Raw genomic sequence first — 22,066 nt, 5'->3', positions numbered from 1 at the left:
TCAATAAAAGACAGTACTGTGCAGCCGTCTTCATAGACCTTGCCAAGGCTTTCGACTCGGTCAATCCCCATATTCTTATCGGCAGACTCAGTAGCCTCGGTTTTTCGGATGACTGCCTTGCCTGGTTCAGCAATTACTTTGCAGACAGAGTTCAGTGTGTCAAATCGGAGGGCATGCTGTCCGGTCCTCTGGCAGTCTCTATGGGGGTGCCACAGGGTTCGATCCTCGGGCCAACTCTTTTCTCTGTATATATCAATGATGTTGCTCTTGCTGCGGGCGATTCCCTGATCCACCTCTACGCAGACGACACCATTCTATATACTTCCGGCCCGTCCTTGGACACTGTGCTATCTAACCTCCAAACAAGCTTCAATGCCATTCAACACTCCTTCCGTGGCCTCCAACTGCTCTTAAACGCTAGTAAAGCCAAATGCATGCTTTTCAACCGTTCGCTGCCTGCACCCGCACGCCTGACCAGCATCACCACCCTGGATGGTTCCGACCTAGAATATGTGGACATCTATAAGAACCTAGGTGTCTGGCTAGACTGTAAACTCTCCTTCCAGACTCATATCAAATGTCTCCATTCGAAAATCAAATCAAGTCGGCTTTCTATTCCGCAACAAAGTCTCCTTCACTCACGCCGCCAAACTTACCCTAGTAAAACTGACAAACCTACCGATCCTCGACTTCGGCGATGTCATCTACAAAATTGCTTCCAACACTCTACTCAGCAAACTGGATGCAGTTTATCACAGTGCCATCCGTTTTGTCACTAAAGCACCTTATACCACCCACCACTGCGACTTGTATGCTCTAGTCGGCTGGCCCTCGCTACATATTCATCACCAGACCCACTGGCTCCAGGTCATCTACAAGTCCATGGTAGGTAAAGCTCCGCCTTATCTCAGTTCACTGGTCACAATGGCAACACCCATCCGTAGCACGCGCTCCAGCAGGTGTATCTCACTGATCATCCCTAACGCCAACACCTCATTTGGCCGCCTTTCGTTCCAGTTCTCTGCTGCCTGTGACTGGAACGAATTGCAAAAATCGCTTCCAACTTCAAACATCTGCTATCTGAGCAGCTAACCGATCGCTGCAGCTGTACATAGTCTATCGGTAAATAGCCCACCCATTTTTACCTACCTCATCCCCATACTGTTTTTATTTATTTACTTTTCTGCTCTTTGCACACCAATATCTCTACCTGTACATGACCATCTGATCATTTATCACTCCAGTGTTAATCTGCAAAATTGTAATTATTCGCCTACCTCATGCCTTTTGCACACAATGTATATAGACTCCCCTTTTTTTTCCTACTGTGTTATTGACTTGTTAATTGTTTACTCCATGTGTAACTCTGTGTTGTCTGTTCACACTGCTATGCTTTATCTTGGCCAGGTCGCAGTTGCAAATGATAACTTGTTCTCAACTAGCCTACCTGGTTAAATAAAGGTGAAAAATAAAAAATAACAAATAAAAAGATCTCCGCCATGGCACAACCCAAGGGGGGGCGCCAACCTAGACAGGACGACCACATCAGTGAATCAACCCACTCAGTTGACGCACCCCTTCCAGGGATGGCATGAGAGAGCCCCAGTAAGCCAGTGACTCAGCCCCTGTAATAGGGTTAGAGGCAGAGAATTCCAGTGGGAAGAGGGGAACCGGCCAGGCAGAGACAGCAAGGGCGGTTCGTTGCTCCAGAGCCTTTCCGTTCACCTTCCCACTCCTGGGCCAGACTACACTCAATCATATGACCCACTGAAGAGATGAGTCTTCAGTAAAGACTTAAAGGTTGAGACCGAGTTTGCGTCTCTAACATGGGTAGGCAGACCGTTCCATAAAAATGGAGCTCTATAGGAGAAAGCCCTGCCTCCAGCTGTTTGCTTGGAAATTCTAGGGACAATTAGGAGGCCTACGTCTTGTGACCGTAGCGTACGTGTAGGTATGTACGGCAGGACCAAATCAGAGAGATAGGTAGGAGCAAGCACATGTAATGCTTTGTAGGTTAGCAGTAAAACCTTGAAATCAGCCCTTGCTGATTTCACTGATTTCACTGTACCTAAGGATTGGGGATCAATGAAATGGAGTAAGCTATTTTTCCCAACATCCTTCTCAGAGTTTTCAGACTCTAAAATATCCACGCAGTATTGTTTTTCCTCAGGAATAGTGTTCAATACACATAGGTTAACAATAAATGTGGCTCAATTCACAGTTGTTTCAGAGTACCGCAATAAGAGCTATGATGCTAATGTTCTCTGAGTGTCACTGAGTAGACTGATACCCCATGTCATTGATCCACAATCCATAGGTAAGGCTGTACAGTGAAATAAGTTTTCCCCCTATGCAATTCTAAAGTATAATACAGCCAGTGTGATTTCAACAGGTTTTTGTGAAGTTAACAAATGATTGTCTTTTGTTGATTTTATATCACAACATTATGACATAATTCTACAATTTGTATTAATTTGCATCACTGTCAATTAATACTTTTATTTTGGAGGCTATCCGCAAAGTCCACTATTGTGGCTAATCCTTATTGTGGCTAGCTTCACATAGATGGGTCCTACCACCATTAATCAAATAAGAACTGTCTTATAAATGTACATTTGGATTAGTTTAGATGATGACACCTAGCTACACAGTTAGCTAGCTAACTATGGCTACTGAAACAGATTATGTCGTTTTGCTTTGTTTTGGGGGAAGAACATGGTTTGCATCCATGAGCTAACTAGATGTTTTTATAACCGCACTGTATGTGCCCGAGACAACTTTACCAGCATCATAGCATATGTATCGTTGAATCGTTGTGACATCTGAAATACGAGTGATAGTGTAATTGATGTGTAATAACTCCGTAAAAAATTATGAACGTGTTAAATTATTATTTGATGTGTAGTCATATTCAGGTCCTGATTGGTCAACAAGCTTATTTGACACATCAAATAGTGTTATTTGACGTGTATCTTTTTTGACACACAAAGAACCAGACGGCGTTCCATAGAAATCCTGGTTGAGAATGAAACGACTGAACAAATGAACAATGAAACAGCACAGCAATAAGTGAAAGAAATAGGTTTTGATTATGTTTTACTGGTAATGGGGACATACGTAAATGCCAACAAAATAACTTTTTGGTCAGTGTGGTGTGTGTGTGTGTGTGTGTGTAACCTTTATTTGGCTAGGCAAGTCAGTTAAGAACAAATTCTTATTTACAATGACAGCCTACTCCGGCCAAACCTGGACGACGCTGGGCCAATTTTGCACCGCCCTCCCAATCACGGCCGGATGTGATACAGCCTGGATTTGAACCAGGGTCTTTCGTGATTCCTCTTGCACTAAGATGCAGTGCCTTAGACCGCTGCGTCCATGTGTGTGTGTTAACTATTTAACTGTACTAGAAAGATTTAAAGGCCGCAAAAATTTTAAATATCGGGTATCGGTATCTGGGTTTTTGGGCAAGGAAAATATCGGATATCGTTATCGGCCAAAAATGTCATATCGGTGCATCACCAGTATGAACAGTGAATTCTGCCTGTTGCTATTGTTTAAGACTCTTCAACTGAAAATGTCTTCATCATGTCTTATTATTGACACTTCCCTCCCAGAGGAATTGAACATATGCTTTAGTCCAAATCTACATTTGCCGTTCAAATGTGCCGTGTAAATTACAAATTGACAAACAAAAGAGCATGAAGGAAGGGGCAATCTCTGTGGTAAATTCTCTTTAATTGCATTAGTTAATCAGTACACTACAGGTTTCCCTGAATGTTGCAACAGACTGACTCTACTGGAGTCATGTAAGGCAGTTCCATCAACATTTAGCTCATTATCATTTGCGTATCAAATTAGCATACACTAGATTGGTATTTAGGCTGTTGTGTGCTTGTTATTTGGGGAAAGAGCTTGGATATTTTGGGAACAAAATATTCAAAGTACTCTGAAAACACAATTGTGATATTCCTTTTTGGAGAATGATACGAGTAAACAGACCATAATGCTTTGATTTCTGTTGTCTGTTGCCCTTATATTTAACAATTACACGTGCCCTTAGGTTTTCCTATCTTATTTTCAAGTAAACCATCTCTAAGTAGCATCTGTGCCATATTTCTCCTCTCTCAGTGATTGAGCTTGGGGGTTCTGAAGGATCCAACAGTATGCAAAACCTAAGAATGAAATCTCCTGAAGGGGAGGGTACGAAATAAAACAATAGAATAGTAATGCCATGGAAACAATGATACCAACATGCAAATAGAGGAATCTTGGTTTGGTTTAGGGACTTGAGAGAACAATTTAATTCCAAATCCACTATTATTTAATGGACTTTCATTTTTCGATACAGTCAGCACATAGGCAGACCTTACACAGTCCAGTGTTATCGAAGAGCTTTGTGGATTTGAAATAGAGGTGATCTAAAATAAATTCTGCTTTGATATCTGGGGCTACAGGCCAGGAAATGTTCCCATCAGTCTTTGTTGAGAGTGCAGCCAGGTTGCTCAAGATTCCACTGCGAAATTCGACATCCGTCCAGGTAAGCAGGATGTCAGGAGATTATTTTTTAAACGCCACTAGGGGCAACAGTGAGCCGCAGGCTCTGGTTTGAGGGTCGCATTTCAATCCCAGTGCGAGGCACTCATTTAAAAAAAAGTTACCTTCATTTTTTTTACCCTTACCTTAACCATTTGGAATGAATGCCTAAAGTTAACCTTCGAAATTTGACGTTTATGGACAATTGGTGGATTCTGCAGTGAGACTCTCCCCTGATTGGATGGACAGCCTGCGCTGGTTGTCATTCCATTGACCGTGCCAATTTCCTGTGGCTTCTCTCAGAGTCAGACTGTGTGTAATTTTTACGGTGCAAGCGGCAGGTAGGCCTTCTGTTGCTTGAGTTACTTGAAACGCTATAATATAGCTAATTGGGATGCAGCCGCAGCTTTGTAGGCATTATGTTGTCTACTCGCAAATGACAACACTCCATGGAACTATTTTTCACATCTCAAATTCGTTAATGTCATTCCGATGTGTTTAATAGCACACTCTGAAGAGGGAGAGAGAGAGACTGTCGTGCAAGCATGTCTACATGTGTGCCTGTTATTGTATCCTATGCCGTCATCTTAAATTGTCTCTTGTTTTCAGATGAAACCGTATTCTACAGGCGCAAGCAATCATACTGTCTGACCCATTATTGTCTGAATAGGGAGCTTTTTATCTATTCAGCATCATACACACAATGACTTTTCTCATGAATGAATTAAACTCAAAATATTGTGCGAACGAACATAATGTGCCTGAGACAAGAGGCTTTATATGGAGGATCTGCCTGCAGCTCTCGTCACCATTTGACAGTTATTGCCTCTGCTACATAATCTCCTCAACGTGTGCACACAGTAATCAATGCAGGGGTTAAAGGTGCCAGACTGGGGCTCATGGTAATTGGGAGAGCATGTTGCTCAATAAAATGACAGGGTCTACAGAGGGTGAGCTCTGGTTTATCACCAGAAACCAGGTATGATTGACAACCTCAGCCTTGGGGACCTACCAATTCCCTCAGGCACTTAGCATTTAACTCTTCCCTTCTATAGCCTAAGTAAATAAGGCTTCCTCTTTATAAATTATTTTACACCTCAGTAATTTCTTGCTACTATTGGCTGCAGCTGAGCCCGTTTCCATTGGCAACCTGTGCCACTAGGAACATGTGATGAAACTATCAGAGTGTAAGGTGCCTGTGGCTCTGGCCCATATGTTCTCACACAACAAACCTGTCCACAAATGCTTTATGCCTAGGGGGCCCTCACCTTCTTGCTGAACACACTTGTATGGCCCCCATGTCCCCACCCCTGGGTTAACTCACCTGCAGTTGAGATGTTTGGAGCATGTTTAAATACTGCCTGGTCCCACTGTTATCCCCCTGTTGTCCCCTTGTAGCAGCAGGAGACCTGTGTTTAGGATGTCCCTGTTTCCTGTTGGAGTCGCCCACCAGCACTAGAGGCAGAGAGAGATTGGGGGGTATGGACCACAGTCAGGTTCCCCCCTGCTGGTCCGAACCTAATGTCATTACTGACTCACAGAGGCTCCCTTAGTTACCCTCCCTCTTTTTGCCTCTGAGAGTGAAACAACAATCTCTGCTCACCCCACCCCGCTCACCCCAACTACCTGTGGCGTGAGTAGAGCTTGAGTAGAGCTCTAAGTGTGCCAGGTCACCCATTAACCCCCTGCATTATCCTATCTCTTTATGCCAGTGTATGAAGGGCACTCGGACAAACTCTTCCCCATTCATTAGAGAATAGTCTGCATTCCTTCCAGTGAAAATGGACATGGTTTGCTGGCCCTCGAAAAGCTTTCATTCCGATTGTGCTTCTGAACAGTAGCACCACTGTTCCCCCCATATAGATAACCCTCACGGTTCAGCACCGTTTGGACCAAATATACTCCTCCTTTCCAGTGGGCTCCACAGTCCAAAACAGTAAACAACTTTTCAATTCACTCTCTCAGGGCCCACATGGCCCCAGTAGGAGGAAGGTGGTAGGAATGAACTTAAATGAACTGTTTAAATTCTCGCTATTGTTCAGAAAATGCATTTTAAGTGATTATAAGGTTTGGAACCCTTACTCAATTTACTACATTTTAGTGCCTGCCCACTGGGCACACACTGGTTGAATCAAGGTTCTTTCCATTCCATTTCAATGAAATTACATTGAACCAACATGGAATAGACTTTGAATTGACGTCTGTGCCTAGTGGGTGGTTAGCATATTCCGGAAACACATGCAGGCAAGTGAGCATCAAGGCTAAGCAACTCAATGGGTCAAATTAGTTATGGCTGATGTTAATTCAATTAACATTCCACCCTATGAATTCAGAGAACAAGAACATCAACAATCAGAGTCTCTCTGTTGTAACATTTGACCTGTGTCTACTTATGTGTACCACAAAGAGGATGAGTCAAAACAGTGTTCTCAGATGTTCTTGTGTTTCTCAGCATTATCAGTGGAGTCACGTCTACCTGTCTGTGAGCTATGAGGCTGTGAAGTGGGGCTGAGACTGCGAGCCAACACAGGGAGTGCTAGTACTAGCGGTGCATGCTAAGGGGGACTTCCATTACCTCGCTCAGCCAGGAAGATCTCTCTACGCTCAGCTGAGACAGGAACTAAGGGGGATTTGTTTTCCTCAGTATGAGCAGCAAATAACATCAAAATAGTTTCCCCCCACAGAGTGCCTGATTCTTTGGCCTGTGTTTCTTCAGCTTCTTGCTGCTGCTGGGAAGAGGGGAGATGGCTGATTTAAAGAGCCATGTCTCTCTGTCACTATCACTGGACGGTAGATTGGGTGATGAGAGAGGCAATTTCAGTCTGATACTTTGATTTGTTCCATTAGTGGAATCCCGACACCGGAGTCTGCAAATGGCATGTTCTTTCCTCCATATTTCAGTTTGGTTTAAGGTTTTTATGAATGAGTGCAAATGTATCGGTGTGGTACATTTGTTTTCCTAAATGGCTTTCCTCAACCAACATGTTAACACCACATCCTTTACTTTAAAGCATACAAGCTGAGTGCCTTGGGATGTTTCATATAAGGATAGCAGCAACCCACTCAATCAAAGAGGTTGGTTCAGACAGAAAAATACTATCTGGTCTGTAAATATTGTCAGCTAAGCTCCAGTGCTTTGCTGCGCCACAATGATTATATTTTTGGCAGAACGGTTCCTCCCTGTTGGGCGGGTGAATGAGGAAAGACAGGCCCATCAGCAGCAGAGACCCCAGAGGGAGACCCCACTGTCAAAAAGGAGCCTGAAGGCTCTGGGCTCATTTTGAGTAGAATGCAGAGCACAGCATTCTAGAACTCCACCAGCTATCATCATTGGAGCGTCACTGTTCCAGATCATAATGGCTATCCCTGCTCTGTTCTGCCACCTCGGCACTTTCTGAGGGCTCATTGGAGACCGGCTAGTGTAAAGTCATGAATTAATAGTGTTATGCTATGTATAGCCTTCACCCCTTTTAGACTATAGGATGCATTGAGCAGCTCTTTGAGGAACCAACCATGGTGAATGGTTTGAAGGTAACGTCCTCTCTCCACCAAGCCCACATCCTCAAAGGCAGCTAATTGGGTCTTTTTGCCCTTGTTTATCTTCATTTAAAGACTGGAGAGAATATTTTTTGTTTACTGGTTTCAATATTGAGTTGGGGAGCAGCCTGGGGAGGAGTAGGGGCAGACAGTGGAGGCAGTGTTTGGCTTGGGGGATGGAGAGCTGGTTGGTGCTGGTGACCTAATGAACGTGCTATCCTTAGACTCCAAATTACATTGGAAGAGATTTCAGATCTTCAAACACGGAAAGCATATCACTTCTCAAGACAAGTATTATAAAACGTCTTCCATATTTCCAGAGAATGAAGATCTATGGTCTTCATTAATCATCATACTGTTGAGTGCCATAATTTTTAATCAATACATTTTTTTTTTAAATTTGACAAGGCAAGTCAGTTAAGAACAAATTCTTATTTTCAATGACGGCCTAGGAACAGAGGGTTAACTGCCTGTTCAGGGGCAGAATGACAGATTTGTACCTTGTCAGCTCGGGGGTTTGAACTCTCAACCTTGTGATTACTAGTCACACACTCTAACCACTAGGCTACCCTGCCACCCCAATGACATGACAAGACCCATTAATCAACTGTGTTTACTGTTAGTCTTATTGAATGCTTGTAGTCTTTTTCCAATTATGTGCTGTAGAAGGATGTATAGTGGTGTAACCTTCTCCCCTTTTCATCTTTGTGGAGGAGGTATAGATTTTTAGCCGGCCAAATGAACTGTTTGCTGAAGAGCCTGCAGTCATTGTGCTTAGCTGCTTTCCCCCTTTTTAAGCACGCTCATCCCCAACTCCAAATGTACACTTTGCAGATCAATAACCCTCCAGTAATTTAACGCTGTCTGCCTCAGAGAGGTTGAGGTCAATCCTCTCCCAAGTCATTCAGTGATTCAGTGTGGTTTAACGTCGACCAACCAGCTGTTGCTATTGAATAGGCTTGTTTAACATAGTCACAGAAAACAACACATTTGAAATTGTCGCCATGTTTTTATCATGTATTTTGAATATGGTAGCAGGCAGTCATTTAATTTGGAGGCAGCCATGAGAGGAACATGTTCTTATTCCTGATTTTTCTCTCAATCTACTTGTGACTCCCCTCTGACAGTGTATGAATCATCTCTGGCTGTCTTGACGTGATTCGTATCTGTGACTTGGTGCATCATTAATAATGATTAACCTGTGGCTGTGTTGTGGTCTACCTGATGTTGATCAATACTTATATTCAATTGGATCAATGTCCTGTGTCGTTAGTTGGGGAGTAGTGAACTACAAATTGCTCTACTATATTTTGCTATTGGTGGTAGTTGAACTAAATTATAATCTTGGTAGTGTTTTCAGTAGTGTATTACATTTTTTGCAAATTCTCACAATAAACATTTTTTTGTTTAATAGGCCAAATTACACATTCAATTAAAGGCCCGTTTTTACATCAATACGAAACCATTTCTGGGTAACAATTAAGTACCTCACTGTAATAGATATACGTTAAATGGGAAAACATTTATCTTGAGCAAATAAATATTTTTCAAGAAGAATTTTGCTAGGACTGTTTGGGATTGGTCTGGGTGGGTAGGGGTAAACAGAAAACTAGCTGTTATTTGCAGGGACTTTGAAACTCTCTTCATTATTGGTCTATTAACCAATTTATAGCATGGCAATGTCACAATGGAAAGCCGAAACTCCCGCCCATGCAAACCTGCTGATTAGAAGGTCCTGTGTGGATTGTATTTTTAACTAGAAACTATCAGGAAATAACACTGATACATGTTTTCATACTTTTACAGTGTTAAAGATGCACCATGCAGAAATCACTCTGCCATTTCCTATTTGCTAAAATTCTAATACTTAGCTTAATGTCAATTTATGTGACAAAACAAGCAAATATAGTGTAGAGAATTGCATTGTGCCAACTAAACCGCTGTGAAAATGTATTTTTCATAACCAAACATATTGTATTTTCAGCTCTTTGAAGCTTGTGTACTAAACAGAAATAGCGCACATAGAACAGATGTACTATTACTTAGACTTGCTTTCAATGCGAATGCCAAATCTACAACAGCCATTCCTATGTGAAAGTTACATATTGCAGCTTTAATTTCATCAGCTCTTGCACAATATGAGGAAAAAATACATTTTGACTGCACCATTACATTTCAGATTTATATATGGTAATTAATCATGAAGTAGTTTGGATGAAATGAACTACTTTTTCAAAGTAGCTTTAATTAAGTACACTATATTTGTCTTAAGGGTAGCTTTAGTGGATCCAGTGTGAAGTAATTGGTAGCTGGTTAAACTATATTTTCAGAATAGCTTCCCCAACACTGTGTTGTCATGCAGAACAGGGGTTATTTGTTTTTAATGGCATTCCCTTTTCATTCCTGACCAGTGATCAAAATCAAATCAAATGTACTTATAGAGCCCTTCGTACATCAGCTGATATGTCAAAGTGCTGTACAGAAACCCAGCCTAAAACCCCAAACAGCAAGCAATGCAGGTGTAGAAGCACGGTGGCTAGGAAAAACTCCCTAGAATTGTCAAAACCTAGGTAGAAACCTAGAAAGGAACCAGGCTATGAGGGGTGGCCAGTCCTCTTCTGGCTGTGCTGGGTGGAGATTATAACAGAACATGGCCAAGATGTTCAAATGTTCATAAACGACCAGCATGGTCAAATAATAGTAATGAACAGGTCAGGGTTCCATAGCCGCAGGCAGAACAGTTGAAACTGGAGCAGCAGCACGGCCAGGTGGACTGGGGACAAGAAAGAGAGAATTAGAGAGAGCATACTTAAATTCCCACAGGACACCGGATAGGACAGGAGAAATACTCCAGATATAACAAACTGACCCTAGCCCCCGGACACATAAACTACTGTAGCATAAATACTGGAGGCTGAGACAGGAGGGGTAAGGAGACACTGTGGCCCCATCCGATGATAGCCCTGGACAGGGCCAAACAGGCAGGATATAACCCCACCCACTTTACCAAAGCACAGCCCCCACACCACTAGAGGGATAACTTCAACCATCAACTTACCATCCCGAGACAAGGCCGAGTATAGCACACAAAAATCTCAGTGATGATGTCTAATCTTATTAATAAAAGGCTTTGCTCTGTGGTAAAACCCATGGGTGCACTGAGGGAGAAAGCCATTTGTTCAAGTCTGTCCTACTGTAGCCTACTTCCTCCACCTCTTCTCATCGCCCCCCTCCATCCTCTGATGGATCCTCTACCTCTGCTGCCTCTGCTTCTGTTACCTCTGATTATTACATGGCATTGTTGAATACTCCTTTCTTGGCTTGAAGGGCTTTCTAGTGCTTGCATTAGATTATTCAGAACATCAGGCAAAGACCTGTTCCTCAGCTATATATGAAGGACTCGTTTTAATACCTTTGTGTGGGTGTGCATCAGTAATTCAATTACACATTCATCGGGAGTTTGCAAGTTCGAGAGGGTTACAATATAATGTTATAAATGTTAATGGATTAAAGGACTGGTGGGATGCTTTTGAAATCTGCACTGTGTAGATAGATATTATTATTGGTATGGGCTGAATGTTATTGTAATCTGCTCTGTGTAGATAAATAGCATATTGGTATGGGCAGGCTCACATACATTTTGCAATCGACTGAACTTTGCATGCTCTTCCTCTGTATTGTAGGTTAATTTGCTTAAAGCTAAGAAAACCATGCCAGCAAAACCACTGCCAACATCAAAAATGGAACACGTCCAAAACTAAATTGACCAAGCCACTTCTACAGGCTCTCAGATGAGAGCACTCTAGTTCACTTCGGTTTTGATCAATTCTGTTTTTTAATAACCTCTCTTCATACTGTAGGGCATTACTGCGAATAGGGGCTGAAACCCACCCACTGCAAGCTGGACATACATGCACAGTGCTGTGGCACACCGTGTCTGCCATTATTAACAACCAGACACAATATTTAAAGGATGCATGCATTATGTATGATGTGGTAACACCAAATCGTAGTTTTCCACTGTTGAAGCTTTTGGCGTACCAGGATGAAAGCGTAAGGGAAAACCAGCTAAGGTACTTCCCTGGATTGACAAGAGGTCCTGCTGGGTCCTAAGCGTGAGCCCAAACCAGAGATGAATTGGAGCTTTCATTAGTGCAGATTACAGCAGAGGATAATTATGCTCTGTCTATTACAATACCAACCTCTTCAAAAGCTTTTGAGATTCATATCAATTAAATACAGCTGTGACATTTCAGATCCTTTGGTGTGTGTGAAAGCAAATACGTGTCAGATTGAAGGGTAAGTATATCCTATGAGGGCATGTCAAGGGCAGATGTAGTTTTTGCAGGTAGTCTATTTAGTTCTCTGGGGCACGAAAGGTCACAATTGAGGATTATTTCACTTTCTTATTGATTTGTTTGACTGGTAAATCTCAACCTTTCAATCCCCACATAACACTGTCTATTAAAACCTGTTAGGGAAGTCGAGAATTTAAGCAGCTTTTCGCAGCTTTTTGTTAAAACTCGCGCAACATTTCAGCACCCTGCTATTCATGCCAGGAATATAGTATATGCATATGATTAGTATATGTGGATAGAAAACACTCAGACGTTTCTAAAACTGGTTAAATCACGGCTGTGACTATAACAGAACGTGCGTTTCATCGAAAAGTGCATGCAAATCTGATCACTGAAAATGGAAATAAATATCCATGCGCGACTTCAAGGAATTGTTCAAAGTGAACCAAATTAAATTAGGCCGAGGTTGCAGTGCCTACAGCTTCCACACGTTGTCTAGAGTCTTGTCATTTGATTCAGCTTTGATTCTTGGTCTAACCGAATCAAGGGAACCGATTCCCTCCGGTCTCCGACCGGATGTTTTGGTCGAGCTCTCTCCAAGACATTTTTTAGAGATGGACATCTATAGAATTTACATCGCCTCCTGATGAATTTTATCGCTTATTAACGTGTACTAATACCTAAAGTTGCATAACAAAAGTATTTCGAAGTGTTTTGTGAAAGTTTATCGTCGACTTTTTTAATTTTAAAAAATGACGTTACGTTAGAAAAAGCTATTTTGAAGAAGAAAAGCACTGGAACGAGAGTGAACTCTGTCAGGAGTGCGAGTCACGAGCCTGAGACACTCTGCAAGACCACTGACCCAAACAGGTCTCATGAGACCCTCCTTTATAGCAGAAGCCTGAAACAAGATTCTAAAGACGGTTGGCATCTAGTGGAAGCCGTAGGAAATGCAACTTAACTCCATAGACACTGTGTATTCGGTAGACCAAGCTTTGAAAAACTACAAACCAAAGATGTCCCACTTCCTGGCCTGCCATATAAGTTCTGTTATACTCACAGACGTCATTCAAAAAGGTTTAGAAATGTCAGAGTGTTTTCTATCCAATACTAATAATTATATGCATATGTTAGCATCTGGGACAGAGTAGGAGGCAGTTCACTCTGGGCACGCTATTCATCCAAATGTGAAAATGCTGCCCCCTATCCCAAAAAGGATAACCAGGTAGGCTAGTTGAGAACAAGTTCTCATTTACAACTGCGACCTGGCCAAGATAAAGCAAAGCAGCGTGACACAGACAGCAACACAGAGTTACACATGGAATAAACAAGCCAATAACACAATAAACAAGTCAATGACACAGTATAAAAAAAGAAAGTCTATATACAGTGTGTGCAAAAGGCATGAGGAGGTAGGCAATAAATAGGCCATAGTAGCAAATAATTACAATTTAGCAGATACCCCACAAAGACAAAGTTAAAACAGGTTTTGTACATTTTGTACATTTATTGAAAAATAAACAATAGAAATACCTTATTTACATAAGTATTCAGGCCCTTCGCTGGAAGACTATTGTGTGCAGATTGATGAGGAACAAAAACAATTTATACATTTTAGAATAAGGCTGTAAAGTAACGCAATGTGTAAAAGTCAAGGGGTCTGAATATTTTCCAAATTTACTGTTTTTATTTTATTTTTTTTTTTTTTCACCTTTATTTAACCAGGTAGGCTAGTTGAGAACAAGTTCTCATTTGCAACTGCGACCTGGCCAAGATAAAGCATAGCAGTGTGAACAGACAACACAGTAGAAAAAAATGGGCAGTCTATATACAATGTCTATATACAATGTGTGCAAAAGGCATGAGGAGGTAGGCGAATAATACAATTTTGCAGATTAACACTGGAGTGATAAATGATCAGATGGGCATGTACAGGTAGAGATATTGGTGTGCAAAAGAGCAGAAAAGTAAATAAATAAAAACAGTATAAAAACAGTATGGGAATGAGGTAGGTGAAAAGGGTGAGCTATTTACCTATAGACTATGTACAGCTGCAGCGATCGGTTAGCTGCTCGGATAGCTGATGTTTGAAGTTGGAGAGGGAGATAAAAGTCTCCAACTTCAGCGATTTTTGCAATTCGTTCCAGTCACAGGCAGCAGAGTACTGGAACGAAAGGCGGCCAAATGAGGTGTTGGCTTTAGGGATGATCAGTGAGATACACCTGCTGGAGCGCGTGCTACGGATGGGTGTTGCCATCGTGACCAGTGAACTGAGATAAGGCGGAGCTTTACCTAGCATGGACTTGTAGATGACCTGGAGCCAGTGGGTCTGGCGACGAATATGTAGTGAGGGCCAGCCGACTAGAGCATACAAGTCGCAGTGGTGGGTGGTATAAGGTGCTTTAGTGACAAAACGGATGGCACTGTGGTAGACTGCATCCAGTTTGCTGAGTAGAGTGTTGGAAGCCATTTTGTAGATGACATCGCCGAAGTCGAGGATCGGTAGGATAGTCAGTTTTACTAGGGTAAGCTTGGCAGCGTGAGTGAAGGAGGCTTTGTTGCGGAATAGAAAGCCGACTCTGGATTTGATTTTTGATTGGAGATGTTTGATGTGAGTCTGGAAGGAGAGTTTGCAGTCTAGCCAGACACCTAGGTACTTATAGATGTCCACATATTCAAGGTTGGAACCATCCAGGGTGGTGATGCTAGTCGGGCATGCGGGTGCAGGCAGCGATCGGTTGAAAAGCATGCATTTGGTTTTACTCGCGTTTAAGAGCAGTTGGAGGCCACGGAAGGAGTGCTGTATGGCATTGAAGCTCGTTTGGAGGTTGGATAGCACAGTGTCCAATGACGGGCCGAAAGTATATAGAATGGTGTCGTCTGCGTAGAGGTGGATCAGGGAATCGCCCGCAGCAAGAGCAACATCATTGATATATACAGAGAAAAGAGTCGGCCCGAGAATTGAACCCTGTGGCACCCCCATAGAGACTGCCAGAGGACCGGACAGCATGCCCTCTGATTTGACACACTGAACTCTGTCTGCAAAGTAATTGGTGAACCAGGCAAGGCAGTCATCCGAAAAACCGAGGCTGTTGAGTCTGCCGATAAGAATTTGGTGATTGACAGAGTCGAAAGCCTTGGCGAGGTCGATGAAGACGGCTGCACAGTACTGTCTTTTATCGATGGCGGTTATGATATCATTTAGTACCTTGAGTGTGGCTGAGGTGCACCCGTGACCGGCTCGGAAACCAGATTGCACAGCGGAGAAGGTACGGTGGGATTTGAGATGGTCAGTGACCTGTTTGTTGACTTGGCTTTCGAAGACCTTAGATAGGCAGGGCAGGATGGATATAGGTCTATAGCAGTTTGGGTCCAGGGTGTCTCCCCCTTTGAAGAGGGGGATGACTGCGGCAGCTTTCCAATCCTTGGGGATCTCAGACGATATGAAAGAGAGGTTGAACAGGCTGGTAATAGGGGTTGCGACAATGGCGGCAGATAGTTTCAGAAATAGCGGGTCCAGATTGTCAAGCCCAGCTGATTTGTACGGGTCCAGGTTTTGCAGCTCTTTCAGAACATCTGCTATCTGGATCTGGGTAAAGGAGAACCTGGAGAGGCTTGGGTGAGGAACTACGGGGGGCGGAGCTGTTGGCCGAGGTTGGAGTAGCCAGGCGGAAGGCATGGCCAGCCGTTGAGAAGTGCTTATTGAAGTTTTCGATAATCATGGATTTATCGGTGGAGACCGTGTTTCCTAGCCTCAGTGCAGTGGGCAGCTGGGAGGAGGTGCTCTTGTTCTCCATGGACTTCACAGTGTCCCAGAACTTTTTGGAGTTGGAGCTACAGGATGCAAACTTCTGCCTGAAGAAGCTGGCCTTAGCTTTCCTGACTGTACATTGAGAGACACATTCCTGAAGATAATAAAGAAAGCAAGGTGCTTCATTGATCATTTCCTGTTTGGTTAACTTTAGGAAAACAATTATTGTTCCACCTCATTTCAAGACAAAATTCCCTATTTCTGAGGTAACCAAGGTAACCTAACTGACAATTGAAAGAAGAGTGCATAACTTAGTGAATGTAAGAAAAAAAAATACTTTTACTGTAAAACAAAGATAGCGACAGAGCAGAAGGAAGACGTTTTACTTGCCCCCAACTGATTGTGTTTTTTTGTTTGTTTATCTGCATTGTTTTTAAGTTATATTTTTACAAATGTTGTACATAGTGTTGCCGCTACCTTCTCTTTTGACCGAACATAACTTATAGACATCAGGACAGCGATTACTCACCATGGATTAGCAGAATCCTTTTTCTTTTTTCACAACTCTGACGAGCCTGAGGCGGAGGATATACGGCTCCCTCGGGAACAGCCCCCCGGGATCTGCGTGAAGAGGAGGCAGAGAAAGAGAGGCGGGCTGACTTCTGAGAATTTGGAGGCGATCGAATAAACCCCAACTTTCCTAAATTCTGCGAGCAAACATAGTTTTTTTGGACAATTAAATCGCTGAGTTACGGGAAAGATTTATCTACCAACGGGACATTCAAAACTGTAACATCTTCTGCTTCACAGAGTCATGGATGAACGATGGCAATATCAACATACAGCTGGCTGGTAATACGATGTACCGGCAGGATAGAACACTGGCGTCTGGTAAGACAAGGGGCGGCGGACTATGTATTTTTGTAAATAACAGCTGGTGCACTATATCTAAGGAAGTCTTGAGCTGTTGTTCGCCTGACGTTGAGTATATTATGATAAGCTGTAGACCACACTATCTACTCAGAGAGTTCTCATCTGTATTCTTCGTAGCCGCTTATATACCACCTCAGTCAGAGGTTGTAACTAAGTTAGCATTGAATGAGCTGTATTCTGCCATAAGCAAACAAGAAAACGCTCACCCAGATGCGGCGCTCCTAGTAGCCGGGGACTTTAATGCAGGGAAACTTAAATCAGTTTTACCAAATCTCTATCAGCATGTTAAATGTGCAACCAGAGGGGAAAGAACTATGGACCACCTATACGCCACACACAGAGACGCATACAAAGCTCTCCCTCGCTCTCCATTTGGCAAATCTGACCATAATTCCATCCTCCTGATTCCTGCTTACGAGCAAAAATTAAAGCAGGAAGCACCAGTGACTAGATCAATAAAAAAGTGGTCAGATGAAACAGATGCTAAGCTACAGGACTGTTTTGCTAGCAAAGACTGGAAAATTGTCCGGGATTCCTCCAATGGCTTTGAGTACACCACATCTGTCATTGGCTTCATCAATAAGTGCATCGATGACATCGTCCCCACAGTGACCAGACGTACATATCCCAACCAGAAGCCATGGATTACAGGCAGCATCCGCACTGATCTAAAGGCTAGAGCTGCCACTTTCAAGGAGCGGGACTCTAACCCGGAAGCTTATAAGAAATCCCGCTTTGGCCAACGAACGAACCATCAAACAGGCAGAGCGTCAATACAGTCCTACTACACCGGCTCTGACTCTCGTCGGATGTGGAAGGTCTTGCAAACAATTACAGACCACAAAGCAAAGCACAGCCTAGAGCTGCCCAGTGACTCAAGCCTACCAGACGAGCTAAACTACTACTATGCTTTGAGGAAAATAACACTGAAACATGCATGAGAGCACCAGCTGTACCGGAAGGTTGTGTGATCACGAGCTCCGCAGCCTGTGTGAGTAAGACCTTTAGACAGGGCAATGTTCACAAGGCCGCAGGGCCAGAAGGATTACCAGGACGTGTCCTGCGAGCTTTGACCAACTAGCAAGTGTCTTCACTGATATTTTCAACCTCTCCCTGTCTGAGTCTGTAATAGCAACATGTTTTAAGCAGACCACCATAGTGCCTGTGCCCAAGAACACTAAGATAACCTGACTAAATGACTACCGACCAGGAACGCTCATGTCTCTAACCATGAAGTGCTTTGAAAGGCTGGTCATGGCTCACATCAGCACCATCATCCCAGAAACCCTAGACCCACTCCAATTCGCATACTGCCCCAACAGATCCACAGATGATGCAATCTCAATTGCACTCCACACTGCCCTTTCCAACCTGTACAGAAGGAACACCTATGTGAGAATGCTATTCATTGACTATAGCTCGGTGTTCAACACCATAGTGCCCTCAAAGCTCATCAATAAGCTAAGCACCCTGGGACTAACAACTCCCTCTGCAACTGGATCCTGGACTTCCTGGCGGGCCGCCCCCAGGTGGTAAGGGTAGGTAACAACACATCTGCCACATTGATCCTCAACACAGGGGCCCCTCAGGGGTGCATGCTCAGCCCCCTCCTGTAATGCCTGTTCACTCATGAGTGCATGGCCAGGCACGACGCCAACACCTTCATTAAAATTGCCAATGTCATAACAGTGGTAGGCCTGATCACCGACAACGATGAGACAGACTATAGGGAGGAGGTCAGAGTCCTGGCCGTGTAGTGCCAGGACAACAACCTCTCCCTCAACCTGCTCAAGACAATATGCCTGCTAGTTAAGGAGCCAAACATTACCTTAAACTAATGTTATGCAAGGTAGATGTACATTTTTTGTGGGTAGCTACCAATTCTTCATGGATAGCTAAAGTGGCTAGCTACAGCCCTAGAGACGAAACAAGATATACACAAAGAAACCGATACACACAAAGCAACTATCAGCTCACTCTAATTGAATCATAATAATATATCTAACCAGATAGTTTAACAGACAAAATGACTTAAAACTAATATTATGCAAGATAGATGTAATTTCTTCATGGGTAGCTAGCTAACAATTATTTGTGGCTAGCTAACAGCGGTAGCTAGACAGTTAGCCCTTTTGACTTAATTATGGGCTTTGGCAGGTAAACATGCCAAAATTAACACAAAATATATTTATTAACATATCAAGATAAAATATTGTAGTCAGGCAACATATGAGATGTGAATAGGCAACATTTAATTTCCGAAGTCGGAGTGCATTAACTCTCACTTCAGCTCAATTAATGCTGTTGATTTGAAGAAATTGTATGTTGTTTTTTATGTGGTTGTGTCATATTTCTTTGCACACATTCCATTGAAGCTTGTATCGATACTTTGATTTGGACTCATACTCCGACCCTCCTGTGCTCCAATTTGCGTGCTCGGAGTAAGGCTGTATGCATTTTGAGAAACACCCAGAGTGATCTCTAAAGCTCATTTTAATCGAGTCTCAGGGAGGTGCAGGAAGAGAAACAAACTCACCCATTCAGCTTCTTCCACAATGCTGCCTCTGGCTCTTAACACTTTTTATTGGGGTTCCCATGTCAATACATGGCACAGATTGCCCTAATGGTGCTAGCGAATAGGGGCTTCGTGGAAAACATGGACATATTTTCAACAGAAGAAATGTGTGACAACAACAAGTGGAATTGTGGAGGTCTTATTATGTCCCTGTCTTTCATTCACAAAGACACATGTAAGTGTACGTAACACACAGGCTCACAAAGTGAGCCTCTATATTACTTTTCTAAACCTTTAGGCTATTTGGAAAAATATCAAGATTGCATTTGGCCTTGACATTTAAAATCTCTTGTAGAAGTTCTTGGCATTGTTGGCGACTTGGCGCTATAACAACCTTCACATATTTTCGGGTGCTGTGGGACCTTGTGTGCTGGTTAGAGGGAGAACAAAGGCATTTCAGGGCCGACAGAACAGGTGCTTTTGTTGAGACCCAAGGCAATTTCAGAGGATGAAATTTAATTCCAGCAACTCTGTGTTCTCTTTGTCTTTAATGACGGCAGGACCAGTTCTGACTTGAGGAGAAACACTGAGGTCGTTAATGAGTGAAGGAGATGCAGAGGACAGTCATTGCAGGGGAATAAATGATTTCCTTATCTAAATGGGTTTCCTAAAGTAGCAGGAGTAAAATAAGCAGTGTTTCTTTCTTTCTGGTACTGACGAGAAGAAACAGTACTGTTGAGCCAATCCAGTAAATGTGGAGGAGTTAAGATGGTGTGCTTCTAGGACTGTAGCGGTCATGACATTTTGGCAGACGGTTATTGTCATGCAAAAGACGGCCAGTCTCACGGTAAATGACCTCTGATTAATATTAGCATGTTTAGTATCTCCAGGCCTCCATGCGTACAAGCTGCATGCAAGCCGCTGATGCGCAACTTTGCAACATCGACATTTAAAAGAGTATAATAAATCAATTGAATACACACCATCACAATACATCCATTATTTATTTTAGTCAGGTCTATAAAAATATATTTCAGAAAACAGAATATTTGTATTTGTATATATTATGGATCCCCAATAGCTGCTGCCAAGGCATCAGATACTCTTCCTGTGGTCATTATAGAATTCACAACACACTAAGTGTGTGCCCTCAGGCCCGTACTCTACTACCACATATGTCAACAAAATATCCATGTGTACGTACGTGTAGGTATAGTGCGTATGTTATCATGTATGTGTCTGTGCCTATGTTTGTGTTACTTCACAGTCCCCGCTTTTCCATAAGGCCTACTGTATGTTATCTGGCTATGCTCTATGCTCTTGTTCGTTTAGCTAAATAAAATAGAAAGGATATTTTTCCCATTCTGGAGCGAGGTGACTATGTTGAGTGTAAAAGTGATGATTGGAAACAGGTCTTATATGCCAGATTTATTTATTATTTGGCAACTTTTAGTTGTGAATGATGAAAACCTTACAATGTCTTAGAAATCCCAACATATATGGGCTGCATGATGCGACTATAGGCTGTTGATCATTTGAGACAGGAGAAAAAGAAGCTTTCACTCTGTTCCTTGCCTCAGGCTGCACAGCTGTTCTCTCATCAAGTGATCATATTTTCACCCATCAGACTATTCTCACTTTAACCTTGTCTTTACTAAAATGTTTTTTAAAAAACAACATTGATTTAGAATGGCCCATTATCAAATGGGCAGGAACAGGGGCAGGGGAAAGTTAAATGTTTAGTTGTGAATTATAGGCTAGACCAATTATGCACCAAAGACATCTTAAATCAGTTTTGTTTTATGTTTTTCTGCCATGCCTAATATGCGGTAGGCTATATATTGTATAATGGCACAATAATACTTTTTTGGGGCTTGGGCTCAGAAGCCTTTGGGTATTTATATGCTCTAATATGCATATGGATGTTTTGAATTAATCATCCCGTTAGAAAGCTGTCCATTTCGTTTTGTTAGGCTTTGAAACAACATCCACAATGACCATGATTTACATTACGTTTCAACCTGCCGTTGAACTTCTTTCTTCAATTTGATCATATCAGTGAGGTGAGTTTTAAAAACATGATACTGTTTTGATGAGGAGTGTTTGATGTGATTTTCGAATGCATTTGTATTGATGCCAGAGTAGTTAGAGGGACAATAGAGCCCTGAGTACCAGACCATTAGGACCTGATGGTCTTTAGCGAGTTGGGTACTACCAAAGCATGTCCAGAGTCCATAACAGGAGATTAGCGAGACTCTGCCGGTGTGGCGGTAATAAGGTCACCGCAACAGCCTTAGGTGCTACATGGGTGACTTAAGACAGGAAGGATGTTCTGGTGTGCTTTTTTAGGCAGAAGCCAGCAGAGAGGCACTCAACCCGTGTCCAAGAGCTTCACTAGGTTTATCAAGTGCTTGATGTCCTTCACCAAGTGGCCTTCACATAAAGCTACATGATCGGTCATACTTCCTCTCTATGAAGTTATACAGACGTAGGATCTTA

General features: G+C 42.7%; 1 protein-coding gene across 5 annotated transcripts in view; it reads left to right on the top strand.

Moving 5' to 3' along the window:
* The window catches only part of LOC118373926 (neural cell adhesion molecule L1-like protein), a 103,330-nt gene that overhangs the window by 10,942 nt on the left and 70,322 nt on the right, over window positions 1–22,066 (top strand). Inside the window, exon 1 of one of the 5 annotated variants that reach the window (XM_052526624.1) lies at window positions 20,196–20,414. The exons of the other annotated variants lie outside the window; for them this stretch is intronic. The gene's annotated coding sequence lies outside the window, so the exon portion shown is untranslated. Of the gene's footprint in view, window positions 1–20,195; window positions 20,415–22,066 lie in introns of those variants that run through there. 5 annotated transcript variants of the gene reach the window in all.

This window comes from Oncorhynchus keta, chromosome 10, assembly GCF_023373465.1.
Source record: "Oncorhynchus keta strain PuntledgeMale-10-30-2019 chromosome 10, Oket_V2, whole genome shotgun sequence".
NCBI lineage: Eukaryota > Metazoa > Chordata > Actinopteri > Salmoniformes > Salmonidae > Oncorhynchus > Oncorhynchus keta.
Note: the sequence above shows the minus strand (reverse complement) of the source record. Positions and strands in the feature narration are given on the sequence as shown.